Here is a 13693-nt window from a genome sequence, read left to right as displayed (position 1 = left end):
CAAATCAATGACGGGCGAGTCGGCCACGGGAGCGGACAGATGAGTCGGCCGCGGTGTTGTAAGCCGGTGCGGGCGAGCAAGTTGTCCTCCTTGTTGTAAACCGGCATGGTCATAAAAGACGGCCACTGCGTTGTAAACCGGCGCGGTCGCGAGAGACGGCCACGGCGTTGTAAGCCGGCGCGATCGTGAGAGACGGCCATGGCGTTGTAAGCCGGTGCGGGAGTCCGTTGAGTAACGACGACCACCTGCGCCAAAATATGTTGGCGTGTCTCCACCTCCGCGGCATAATATCAATTTTTATTATAAATAATTGCCATGTATAAGCAATATTGCAGACCAAAGCAAAGATAAACTTGTTCCTTGACAAAAACAACATGTGATAATAAAAACAAACTTGGACGGATATCACCTGATTTGTTTGGACGACAAATGATCTGCTGATCACGACAGAGGTGGCTCAGTCAGACCACCGACTCAATATAGTTCCGGCGGCTCAGGAAGACCGGCGACTTAATGTAACCCCGGCGGCTCAACGCGGCTCCGGTGGATTGATGCAGATTAAGCTGCACAGACTGCGACCTGTGCACACCTGTTCCATCTGTAAGCGGGCGTAGGCGCCAGCGCGTAATGGTGCTGACGTACTCTTCATAGGCACAACATGGCACCACCTTTGCTGCACATAAAAACATACAGACCAAAGTAATTGTTCTCAAACAATTTAATATGCTTCACAAAATACATAAAAAGATATCACCTGGCGATTTGTCGGATGAGCACAGACATAATGCATAATGCTGGCCTCCACGTGGAATAGTAGTCCACCAATAAGTAATTAAAACAGCCTTGACGTGACTAATCTAGCAATTATAGGCTTGTAGTCTCGTTTCTCTTCTCCAATCCATGATGTCAAAGGGTCTTGTATATTTATTGATGTTCCAGCAGGCAGATTCAAACAGCTCCTTGTACTTGTCCAATCCATGATGTCATGCTCAGGGAAACTAGTCTTTTTTCCCACGTTACCCAGCGTTTGATTCAGTCTATTGTCTGCATCTTTCTGATAGTATGATTGACAGTGCTTTGACCTTGACATTGGAGCGGAAGGTGTTGATATCTTAAAAGAAAACACTGAAGTTGCAGCTCCCTCTTGCCGGTGCGACGGCTCAAAAGGCAAAGCTCGTAGAGGTAAACCGGTACGGGAGCAGTCAGCTCAAGCGGCAACAGTGAGCCGGCACCTAGCCGGAGCAAACCAGATCGCGGCTGTGACGGCTTAAAGGTGCAACTTCAACTGAAGAAGCATGCGGTGTGCGGCCGACGACCCGTGGCGACGCTGGCGAGTCGGCATGAGGAGCATGGAAACCCGGGCGGCTCGGACGCGTGGAGTCGACTCGCAAACGGACGGCGGCTCGAGGTATGGCGAGACCAGTGGAGCTCGGCATTTGAAAACGGGGCGACCCGGCGCGGCGGGTTGAAGATTCACGGCCACTGCGGTGCCTGCTCGAATAAATATATTGTAGCGGCGACGGCAGTTTTGAAGAAGTGCAGCCATCAGCAGAAGCGCGGGTAGACCCAGCAGCGGTTCAATCCAGATGGTGGAAAAGGGCGCGTCGGCTGGCAGGTCCGCGGGGCGCGGCGGCTCAACAACAGCTCGGAGCTGGAGGTGAAGGCGGTGACTTGGCCATAGTTGAGGCGGAGCATAGCCACAGTAGCTCAGAGTCGGAGGCGCAACCAGCGAGTCCGAGTCTGGTTCAAGTTGAAATCTAATCCGGTGCTTCTTGAGTCTTCACGTGATGCATCGTAGTTGACTTAGTCAAAACTTGCTTTCATTAGAACTCACGTACTAGAAGTAGTACATAGTAGTATCCCAAAATCCATCAGATCTCGTAAACCGTGCAATTAGTAGTACTGGATCGTAACTTCCGTGAGTGTAGCAGCAACAATGATTCAATCTTCTCAGGAGTTGATGCAAATCCTTCCAACTGATTCTCCTCACCCAGAAATTTGTGACCTTCTCGATCTTTGAAGAAATCCCTCCAAGAACTCAACACCACCGTACGCAGGCCTCACGGTGGGCGCCAACTGTCGTGGAATTAACACGTCAGATGTCCTTAATGTCAGGACTTAGTCGTGAGGCCAACGCATCTATGTGGTAGCTTAAGAGGGGTTGATCGGGACGAGAGACGCAACACGCAAGACAAGGATTTAGACAGCTTCGGGCCCCGGGAAACATCGTCCGGTAATAACCCTACATGCTGTTTGAGGCTAGGTCTCATTATGATCATGAGAGAGTCGCCGGTCAGCCGGCTCTCCCTTTGTGTCTAGCCCTAGATATTGTTTCTTATTCTCTTCTCCCCCTTTGGGGTGCCCTGCCCCTCCTTATATAAGTTAGAGGGGCGGGTTACATGTGGAGTCCTAGTAGGACTAGAACTAGCCTATCTTCTACTACAAGCCGGATACAAGTCCGGGTCTTGATTCCTTGTAAGGAAGATATTCCTCACGCCTTTCCTCTTAAGCCGGCCTACCATAACGTAAGCCGGCCTTCTGGGCCTTGAGCCTCCTGGGCCCCTGGGTCTTGTCGCTCCTCTGATCCGCTTGCCAGGTCACCCATAAGTCGCCAGGATCGGGCGGGTCACTTAGTGTGTCGTCCAGTCAGGGCGGGTCATTAGTGAGTCGCCAAGTCCGGTCGGGTTATACTTCCGGCCGGGTTACACCGCGGGGTATATCCCCGACAGATCTTATGATGTTTCTCCCCCTCTACTCTCTTGTGATGAATTGAGTTTCCCCTTTGAAGTTATTTTATCGGATTGAGTCTTTTATGAGAACACTTGATGTATGTCTTGCGTGGGATAACCGTGGTGACAATGGGTTATTCCATTGATCCACTTGATGTATGTTCTGGTGATCAACTTGCGGGTTTCATGACATTGGGAACCTATGCATAGGGGTTGGCACATGTTCTTGACTCTCCGGTAGTAGCTTTGGGGCACTCTTTGAATTACTTTTATGTTGGTTGGATGAATATGCGATTATGTGACGCATATCGTATAATCATGCCCACGGATACTTGAGGTGACAATGGAGTATCTAGGTGACATTAGGGTTTTGGTTGATTTGTGTCTTAAGGTGTTATTCTAGTACGAACTCTTTTATAGATCATCTCGATCGAAAGAATAACTTTGAGGTGGTTTCATACCCTACCATAATCTCTACATTTGTTCTCCGCTATTAGTGGCTTTGGAGTGACTCTTTGTTGCATGTTGAGGGCTTGTTATATGATCTATCTATGTTATTATTGTTGAGAGAACTTGCACTAGTGAAAGTATGAACCCTAGGCCTTATTTCCTATCATTGCAATACCGTTTACACTCACTTTTACCACTTGTTACCTTGCTGTTTTTATTATTTCAGATTACAATTACCTTTATCTACTATCTATTTTGCACTTGTATCACTATCTCTTCGCCGAACTAGTGCACCTATACAATTTACCATTGTATTGGGTGTGTTGGGGACACAAGAGACTCTTTGTTATTTGGTTGCAGGGTTGTTTGAGAGAGACCATCTTCATCCTACGCCTCCTAAGGATTGATAAACCTTAGGTCATCCACTTGAGGGAAATTTGCTACTGTCCTACAAACCTGTGCACTTGCAGGCCCAACAATGTCTACAAGAAGAAGGTTGTGTAGTAGACATCAGTAGGTATGGTGGCTGTTTTGAGGAAGATATAAGAAGGCTTATGTGTGATAGAGCGTATCGTATAATGGGGTTTGGATGCACCGGCGAAGTTTGCACCAACTCTCGAGGTGAGAAAGGGCAATGCATGGTACCGAAAAGGCTAGCAATGATGGAATGGTGAGAGTGCGTAGAATCCATGGACTCAACATTAGTCATAAAGAACTCACATACTTATTGGGAAAATATATTAGTCATCGAAACAAAGTACTACGCGCATGCTCCTAGGGGATAGATTGGTAGGAAAAGACCATCGCTCGTCCCCGACCGCCACTCATAAGGAAGACAATCAATAAATACCTCATGCTCCAACTTCGTTGCACAACGGTTCACCATACGTGCATGCTACGGGAATCACAAACTTCAACACAAGTATTTCTACAATCCACAACTACCCACTAGCATGACTCTAATATCACCATCTTTATATCGCAAAACTATTGCAAGGAATCAAACATATCATATTCAGCGATCTACAAGTTTATGTAGGATTTTATGACTAACCATGTGAATGACCAATTCCTGCCATCTCTCTAAATAGATATATGTGAAGCAAGACGGTTTAATTCTTTCTACAAAAGATATGCCCACGCTCTAACAAACATAAGTGAAGCAAAAGAGCATTCTACAAATGGCGGTTTTCTATATGAATAGAAACAGGCAACCCAAACTTCAAATGATATAAGTGAAGCACATGAAGCATTCTATAAAGCCATACTCAAAAGATTTAAGTGAAGTGCAATGAGAATTCTATAAATCAACCAAGGACTATCTCATACCAGCATGGTGCATAAAAAAAGGGTGAAAAGTAAATGCAAAAGACGCTCCAAGACTTGCACATATCGCATGAACGAAACGAATACGAAAACATATAGATACTTGTTGAAGAAAGAGGGGATGCCTTCCGGGGCATCCCCAAGCTTAGACGCTTGAGTCTCCTTGAATATTAACTTGGGGTGCCTTGGGAATCCCCAAGCTTGAGCTCTTTCCTCTCTTCCTTTTCCTCATATCGAGACCTCCTCGATCAAACACTTCATCCACACACAACTTCAACAGAAAACTCGGTAAGATCCGTTAGTATAATAAAGCAAATCACTACTCTAAGTACTGTTGCAAACCAATTCATATTCTGTTTTTTCAGTGTGTATACTGTAATATAACTTTTTCATGGCTTAATCCACTGATAGAAATTGATAGATTCATCAAAACAAGCAAACTATGCATTAAAAACAGAATCTGTCAAAAACAGAACAGTCTGTAGCAATCTGAACATTCACCATACTTCTGGTACCCCAAAAATTCTACCAAAATTATGAAACATAAAAAATTTGTACAACAAGACAATGCAAAAATAATCAGAACCATTTGGTGTTCCAGTAAAAAAGGTAAAATCGTGCACTACAGCCAAAGTTTCTGTCCTACACCGTACAAACCAACAAGCATTGTAAACATCCTAAAGGCAAACCTTAGCACATTATTTTTATAATACAATGGAATTTTACAAGGGGATAATTATTTTTGATGAAAAGTTTCTGTAATCAAGATTCACAAAGTTTCCGTGAGCATGAACAAAGTTCAAGGAGCTCCCCCACTTCAACAATGTTTGGCTCTCTCACTTTCACTTTCCATTTTGAAAAGTTTTGGGTTCCCCTCTTTATTTTTTTGTTTTTAGACTATATAAAAGCACTCGACAGAAATAAATGACTCTCTAAAACTTCCGGGTTGTCTCCCTGGCAGCGCTGTCTTTAAATCCATTAAGCTAGGCATATAGTGCTCAAGTAATGAATCCACCCGGATCCCAAGGTATATCAAAGCCAATTTTAATTAGCAATGATTTGTAATTTAGTAGTGAGCATAAAGTAACATATATCAAGCAATGACGAAGTCTAACTATCTTCCTATGCATCGGCATGTCATAAAAGAACAATTCATGCACACCAAGTAAAGGCTAATGCATGGTATAAACAGTTTCTTGCAATTCTATCATATTGGAAACATAGAGAGGTGGAGATATAGTTCCTCTCTCATAATAATTGCAAGTAGGAGTAGCAAGCACATGCATATCACATTCATCAAAATTATCATGTGCCCTGGTAAAAGGCAACCCATCAATATAATCCTTAATAAGCACAAACTTCTCCGATATAGTGTAGTCGGGAGAATTTAAAAAGATAACAGGACTATCATGCGTGGATGCAATAGCAACAATTTCATGTTTAACATAAGGAACTATATCAAGTTCATCTCCATAAGCATAATTCATATTGGCATCTTGGCCACAAGCATTATCAAAAAGGGATATTTCAGGAGAATCAACAAGATCATAACAATCATCATAACAATCATCATAGCAATCAACCTTCGATAAGCACGAAGGGGAATTAAACAATGTATGAGTTGAAGAGTTACTCTCATTAGAAGGTGGGCACGGGTAGCTAATCCGCTCTTCCTCCTTTTGTTCTTCGCTCTCCTCATCATCTTTTTCATCCAATGAGCTCACAGTTTCATCAATTTCTTCTTCCATAGACTCCTGCAAAATATTAGTCTCTTCTTGGACACTGGAGACTTTCTCAATAAACGCATCAATATCGGAATTGTATTCATAATTCTCATAGCAATATTTAAGTATAGCAAAATTTTCAGGTCTATAAACTGAATCATCAAAATCTTCAAACTCTTTAAACATAGATTCAATCTCATAAGCACCCATAACAGCAACAAATTCTTCTATTTGTTCCACATCATAGTAATCATATATACCATTAGCATAAGAAGCTAAGATTTTATTATCATTGAATTTGCATGAAAAGGGAAGGTGTGGAGCCTTCATCCTAGAGCAACAAGTATAATCATATCTCAAGCATAGTTGACGAGCATACCAACGTAACATATGAATTTGATCCCATAATAGTTTCCCTTTTTGTGTCAAGCGATAATCCCTAAAGTATTCACGTTGATCCAACGTGTCTCCCATAACATAATTGAATCGGGTTTTCTCAGGATTATCAAAGTAGTACATAATTTCTTTCACATAACGAGCATCGAGGGTTTTAGGAGGTTCCCCATCTCCGTGAGTAGCAAGTACACCAATTTTTTTTGTATTTCATGTTCCATATCCATAACTAAAGATAGAGAACAAGTTAGAACAACAAATAAAAATTACTTAGTGATAAAGCAAACAAGCACACACAAGAATATTCACCCCACGCTATGACTCCCCGGCAACGGCGCCAGAAAAAGGTCTTCATAACCCACAAGTGTAGGGGATAATTGTAGCCTCTTTCGATAAGTAAGAGTGTCGAACCCAACGAGGAGCTAAAGGTAGAACAAATATTCTCTCAAGTCCTATCTGCCACTGATACAACTCTACGCACGCTTAACTATCGCTTTACCTAGAACAAGTATGAAACTAGAAGTACTTTGCAGGTGTTGTTGGATAGGTTTGAAAGATAATAAAGTGCATGTAAATATAAACTAGGGGCTGTTTAGAGGAAGACACAACTACGTTAGTTTTAGTAGAGAGCTTGTTGTCACGAGAAAGTTATTTGTCCCTAGGCAATCGATAACTAGACCAGTAATCACTATTACAATTTTATTTGAGGGAGAGGCATAAGATAACATACTTTCTCTTCTTGGATCATATGCACTTATGATTGTAACTCTAGCAAGCATCTGCAGCTAGTAAAGATCATTAAGGTAAAACCCAACCATAGCATTAAAGTATCAAGTCCCTTTTATCCCATACGCAAACAACCTACTTACTCGGGTCAGTGCTTCTGTCACTCACGCCACCCACCATAAGCAAATCGTGAACATATTGCAAGCCCTACAGCGGGGACCCCTCACGCTTGCGCGACACGAAGATTACCATAGGACAGCACCAATAATAAAACATGCAACTCAAACCAATCACAATCATCAATTAACCCATAGGACAAAACGGATCTACTCAAACGTCATAGGATAGCCATACATCAGTGGGAAATAATATATAGCGTTGAGCACCATGTTTAAGTAGAGATTACAGCAGGTAAGAAAGGAGTTACACCACTGCATAGAGGGGGGAAGAGTTGGTGATGAAGGCGGTGAAGTTGTTGGTGAAGATCGCGGTGATGATGATGGCCCCCGGCAGCGTTCCGGTGCCACCGGAAGCAAGGGGAGAGAGCCCCCCTTCTTCTTCTTCTTCCTTGACCTCCTCCCTAGATGGGAAAAGGGTTTCCCCTATGGTCCTTAGCTCCCATGGCATGGGAGGGGTGAGAGCCCCTCCGAGATTGGATATGTCTCTCTGTCTCTCTCTGTTTCTGCATTCTCCAATTCTGCCCTGGCACCGTTTCTTTTATATCCGGAGATCCGTAACTCCGATTGGATTGAAACCTTCGCCTATATATATTTTCGAAAAATTAGCTTTCTTGCGGCCAAAGAAGAGCAGCAACTGCCTTACGAGGGGCCCACGAGGGTCAGGGGTGCGCCCAGGGTAGGCAGGCGCACCCCTGCCTCGTGGCCACCTCAGGCACCGTCTCGCGTTGATTTTACTTCCCAAAAATCATAAATATTCCAAAATAATTCTCCATCCGTTTTATCCCGTTTGGACTATGTTTGATACGGGGTTTCTGCGAACATAAAACATGCAACAAACAGGAACTGTCACTAGGCACTGGATCAATATGTTAGTCCCAAAAATAATATAAAAAGTTGCCAAAAGTATATGAAAGTTGTAGAATAATGGCATCGAACAATCAAAAATTATAGATACCACGGAGACGTATGAATCTCCTACATAAAATATTTATCCTCTGTTCGACTTTTCTTTTCGAATACCGGACAAAGTCTCAGGGGCTACTGTCTATACTATGACATTCTTTTTATATAATTGTGTCGCTCACCTCATAACCTGTTAGAAGGCTGGTACAGATGTCGGTCCGTCTTATCTTAATGGACCGCACCCTCTCAACCACCGTACCCATAAGGATACAGTGTTCCTCAACAATGGAAGCGCCTCGCATCACTTCCAGCAAATTATCCAGTGCCTCAGGATGGACAGGGGTCACCGGTGGAATAGGCGCACCTCCTTCTTTCGAAAAAGGCTGCTTGCCTGATTCCAGAGCCGTATAGGTCTCCGGAATTGTATTCGGCTGGGGGCCAAATTGGATATGGCCCCCATTGTCAGTATCCATGGGGATTTGCTCCCCCATGTGTCCGACGGCCGAGGTTTCACCCTCTGGAGTCGCCTTGACGGCCTCCTGCGTCTCTCCCTGGCCTGGGGTCCTTAGGGACAACACCTCGGTGTCATCCATGGCCTTGGGAGAGGAGGACGTCGGAAGGGACCCGCTGTCCATCACCTTCGGGTCTAGCGAATTCCCCGTTGATGAGGATCGCTGGAGGATGGAACGGGCCGGGCTGCAGCACATGATTCGACATGTTAAAACCATGAACGAAAATGGCCGGATATATGAGTGCATCTTTGAGTACTTACGATTCGGCCAGGGGCTTATCCCTGGGGTGCCATTCCGAGCTGTTGTCGGTGTCCGCGGTGGAGTTGTCTGGGAGGGAAGCCTTCCCCTTCTTGGACGCTTCGGCCTCCAGACGCGTGGAGGCCGTCCTTTTCTTTCTCCCCCCCCCCAGGGAGGAATGGCTTTCTTCTTATTCCTCCTCTTCCTTGTCGTCCTCGGCGGCGGAGGAATGAGTCTCGGCGTCTCCAGACGTCACGTCCTAAGTGCCCTTGTGATGGAGGCCACCTCTGGTCTACTTGGCCTTCTTCTTGGCCTTCTTCTCCGGCACTTGATAGGGCGCCGGAACCAGCATCTTCGTCAGAAGTGGAATTGCTGGGTCTTCGGGCAGCGAAGCCGGATAGTGAATCTGTTCCGCCTTCTTTGTACAGTCCTGAGAGAATCAGTAGGGAGACTTAGGCGTCTTCCTCGAGTATGCAAGTAAAGGATACACCTTGAAAACATCAAAAAACTTATCGGACTAGTGGGATGGGCCAAGTCGTTCCCACGGTCCTGGGCCATATCCGGCCACGTCTTGCTGGACTTGAAAAGCTTCTTCCAGATGTCTTCATGTGTAGTGCCGAATAACTATAGCAAGGTCTGGTGCTTGGCCGGGTCGTACTCCCACAAATGGCAAGTCCGGCTTTGGCAAGGAAGTATCCGGCGAACAAGCATCACCTGGATCACATTGACGAGCTTGATATTCTTGTCTATCATGCTCCTGATGCGCGTCTGAAGCGCTATCAGCTCGTCCGACGAAGACCAGTCCAGGCCCTTATCTAGCCAGTAGGTGAGCCGCATCGGGGCTCCGGACTGGAATTCTAGAGCTGCGGCCCAGGTGGTGCCACGCGGCTCTGTGACGTAGGACCACTGATGTTGCCACCCTTTGACAGTCTCTACGAAGGTACCTATTGGCCATGTGACGTTGGGCATCTTGCTCACCATGGCGCCTCCCCACTCCGTGTGACGACTGTCCACGATCTTCGGCTTCACATTGAAGATCTTTAGCCATAATTCGGAGTGGGGTGGGATACGGAGGAAGGCCTCACACACGAGAATGAATGTCGAGATGTTGAGGAAGGAGTTGGGGGCCAGATCATGGAAATCCAACCCATAGTAGAACATGAGCCCGCGGACGAACGGGTGGAGAGGAAATCCCAACCCGCGGACGAAGGGGGGGGGTAAATACTACCCTCTCATGGGGCTCCTGGGTGGGAGGATATGTCCCTGGGCTGGAAGCCGGTGGGCAATTTCCTTGGCCAAATACCCAGCCTCCCGGAGCTTGGTAATGCCCTGCGCTCCGGATCCAGACATGGTTGGAGTGCTTTCTTGGGGCGGAAAGGATGAGAACTTGGGCGCTGGAGCTCGAGAATGAGGGAGGAAGAGAGAGAGAGAAGACGTGGGTGAAAAGGGGTGAATCCTTATCTCCTTATAAAGGCAGCAAATATCAAGCGCCTCCCCACTTGCCTTAAAACTCGCCAATTCCCCAAGGGCCATGCAGGCAACACAGTTGGGTTACCCACTCCTGTATTGATGAGAATCCCGCCATAAGGGGACACGGTCTCTTCTTTGACAAGACGTGCCAATGAAATTGCATCTCGAAATATGGAGCGACAAGCTAAAAAACAGTTCGAATAATGGTCGGGCGGCGACGTGATGTCATGCTACAAAAAGCTGTTAGTGGATTGGACTCGTGAAATACTATACTCTCTGCGGTTGTGTGTGGTACTTGTTTTGCAGAGCTGGACACGTTTTCTGTATTCGAAGGATGCTTTGGAGTATTCGAAGGAGGAACCCGCCTTCCAATGCCGAAGACAATCTGCATGCCGGACACCTTGTCATTGAAGTCCGGTTTAGGGGCTACTGAGGAAGTCCTGGATTAAGGAGTCCTCGGCCGTCAGGCCTATGTGACGTGGGCCGGACTGATGGGCTATGAAGATACAAGATAGAAGACTTCTTCCCGTGTTCGGATGGGACTCTCCTTTGCGTGGATGGCAAGATTGGCATTCAGACATGTAGATTCCTTTCTCTGTAACCGACTTTGTACAACCCTAGTCCCCTCTGGTGTCTGTATAAACCGGAGGGTTTAGTCCATAGAGGCAATCATAATCATACAGCCTATACTTCTAGGGTTTTAGCCATTACGATCTCGAGGTAGATCAACTCTTGTAATAATGAGGTGGCATAGAATTAAATGAAGAAAGAGAGCCTTGAGTATCATATCATGGTACCGTATCATATTAAATGATGTGCTACTTTGTGTCATGCATGGCAATAAATATAGTCATGTATGATACCAACTATGATACCATGCATTACGGATGTAGTATTATACACTACTATCGTATGCATGATACTAGTATATGATACTCCCCATTACAACCAGCCTAATGGTCTCACTTTCATGTGCTTCCCTGCTGCATTTAGCACTACTAGTTGTTGCACGTCCATCGAGACTGGATTGATGCAACAAGCAGCTTACGTGGTACCTTCCATATGAAGTTGTATGAGTACTTTGGGGTGGCTCTTGCACACAATTGCTACATGCGGATCAGGCCGACAACCACCGCGCCGACCAACACCTCCGCACAATGAGTTCGGATCATACCAGGCTGATGTTGTCGTCCCGAGCATGGCGACCTGCATCGACATCTCTGGGCTGGCACTTCGTCGAACTGATCTTGGCGCCCAGGTCAAACTTACCTGATTAATTATGCAAAAAACTTCTTTCTCAATTTTTATTGTTTCTTGCTCGCACTATTTTATGTGTGCAGATAAGGAATTTCGATTGCGTCACGTGGTCACTTATCATCGTCCCACCTCCGATGACCAAATTACTGCGGGCTTCACCTCACCACAGCATCGATGCTATGTCACCACTTCGGAGTGCCGAGCTACCCGCTCGGCCAGCTTGGGACAAGCCTGGGGCTGGAACCTTGTCCCGTATCAAGCTCGGACCGCGTCATCAATGTCGAACACATTAACCTGCTAAGTCGCTTTCATGCTCAAAGTTTTAAATTTTTAATTTGTGTTTGGTTCGACCATGCTCACATACGTTGTTTGTTAAAAGAAACTCCCTTTACCCATGTTAACTAGGGGCTCTTAAAATTTATATGAGTTGTTTTGTAATAAGTGTTTTCTTCTAAGTCGTTGCAAAGTCTTTTTCTACCACTCCTTTTTCGACTTGAGTATACTGTCAATAGCCAGATGGCCTGGTCTCTCTCTAAAGCCGCTCGAGTTTTATTCGTCAAACTGGCCTTTGAGAAGCACTCCGCCTTCAGGATAAGGAGGTTGAATCCGAAGGCTAACCTACTTGATGTATAGAGATCGTATGTGTCAAAGCACGACAAAAGCACAAATTTTCTTTTTAAGTCCAATTTTCAGATTGGCATCAAAATCTTGATTTAGTCCGGACGTCAAGCTTTTACATAAGTTTGGCTTTTCGAGCTTATGGCACTTTTTAGCTATTTGTATTTTTTTCTTTCAGGAAGCGGTACATCCTCATGACTGAGGTGCCCTGCATAATAAATCAGCTCGGCAGATCTTTTTTGACCCACAGCTCGTCTTTCCCGCCGAACTACACCTCGGCGTTGACAAAACACACGCTGCATCTGAATAGTTCCCGAGCAGTGCAACGCTAGACGCCTTTAAAGCGTTGGCAATATTAATGGGGAACTATGACTAGAGCCGAACCCAACGAAAGCCAAGGTAGTCCATGGAGTCCTCGGCAAAATGTTTTTGGATATTTCTTTATATGCATCAGCTTCAAATTGTGTCTTTGGTCAACAGTTGGGTTGCCCGGCTCCTATGATTGCCTCCTACGTTCCGCTTTGTTCGGATAGCTGTGCAAAGGGAGAACCACTGCGATTGTGCTTCCAGCTCGAATGGTTAAGCGCCTCAGTGGAGAAAGCCGAAAACTAATTGTCACAATGGGCATAAACTGGTCAGCGATCCGATGACGGTGTCAAACTATATATCGATAGCGATTACCCCGTGTTTATTGATGGGCCTTTCATAACATGGGCCGAAGTGTCAATGGCTAGACTTCAATCAGTGCCGAACACTAACTGGGGGCTCGTAGCTAGCTTCCCTAGTTTAAGCACCTATGACTAAGTGAAAGTTATAAAGCACGCATATCTGATTGCCTCGTTTCCACTAACACAACCGCCTACGGGCACCGAGAGATCGCCTAAGGGTTGTTTTTTTATTGCGGAAACACCCTGCGTAGCATCTACAAAGGGGTGGAAGCCGACAATGGGCCACTTTCAAATGATAAATGGTCGCAACGGAGTCAAAATAAACATATATCATCAGCATTTGTATTCATTATAACAGCGCTGCCTTCCGTAATTATCATTGTCAAACCATAAATATGCATCAATTTGACTTAAGATTTTGGCCAAGCTGGGTTGCCTGGCTCCTGTGCTTACCCCTACGTTCCCGATTGTTCGGCTAGGCGGTAAAGGGAGCACCTCTGT

This window comes from Triticum aestivum, chromosome 7B (assembly GCF_018294505.1).
Source record: "Triticum aestivum cultivar Chinese Spring chromosome 7B, IWGSC CS RefSeq v2.1, whole genome shotgun sequence".
In the NCBI taxonomy this organism is placed as follows: domain Eukaryota; kingdom Viridiplantae; phylum Streptophyta; class Magnoliopsida; order Poales; family Poaceae; genus Triticum; species Triticum aestivum.
The sequence above is the reverse complement of the archived record's forward strand: the minus strand, read 5'-3'. Positions refer to the sequence as shown.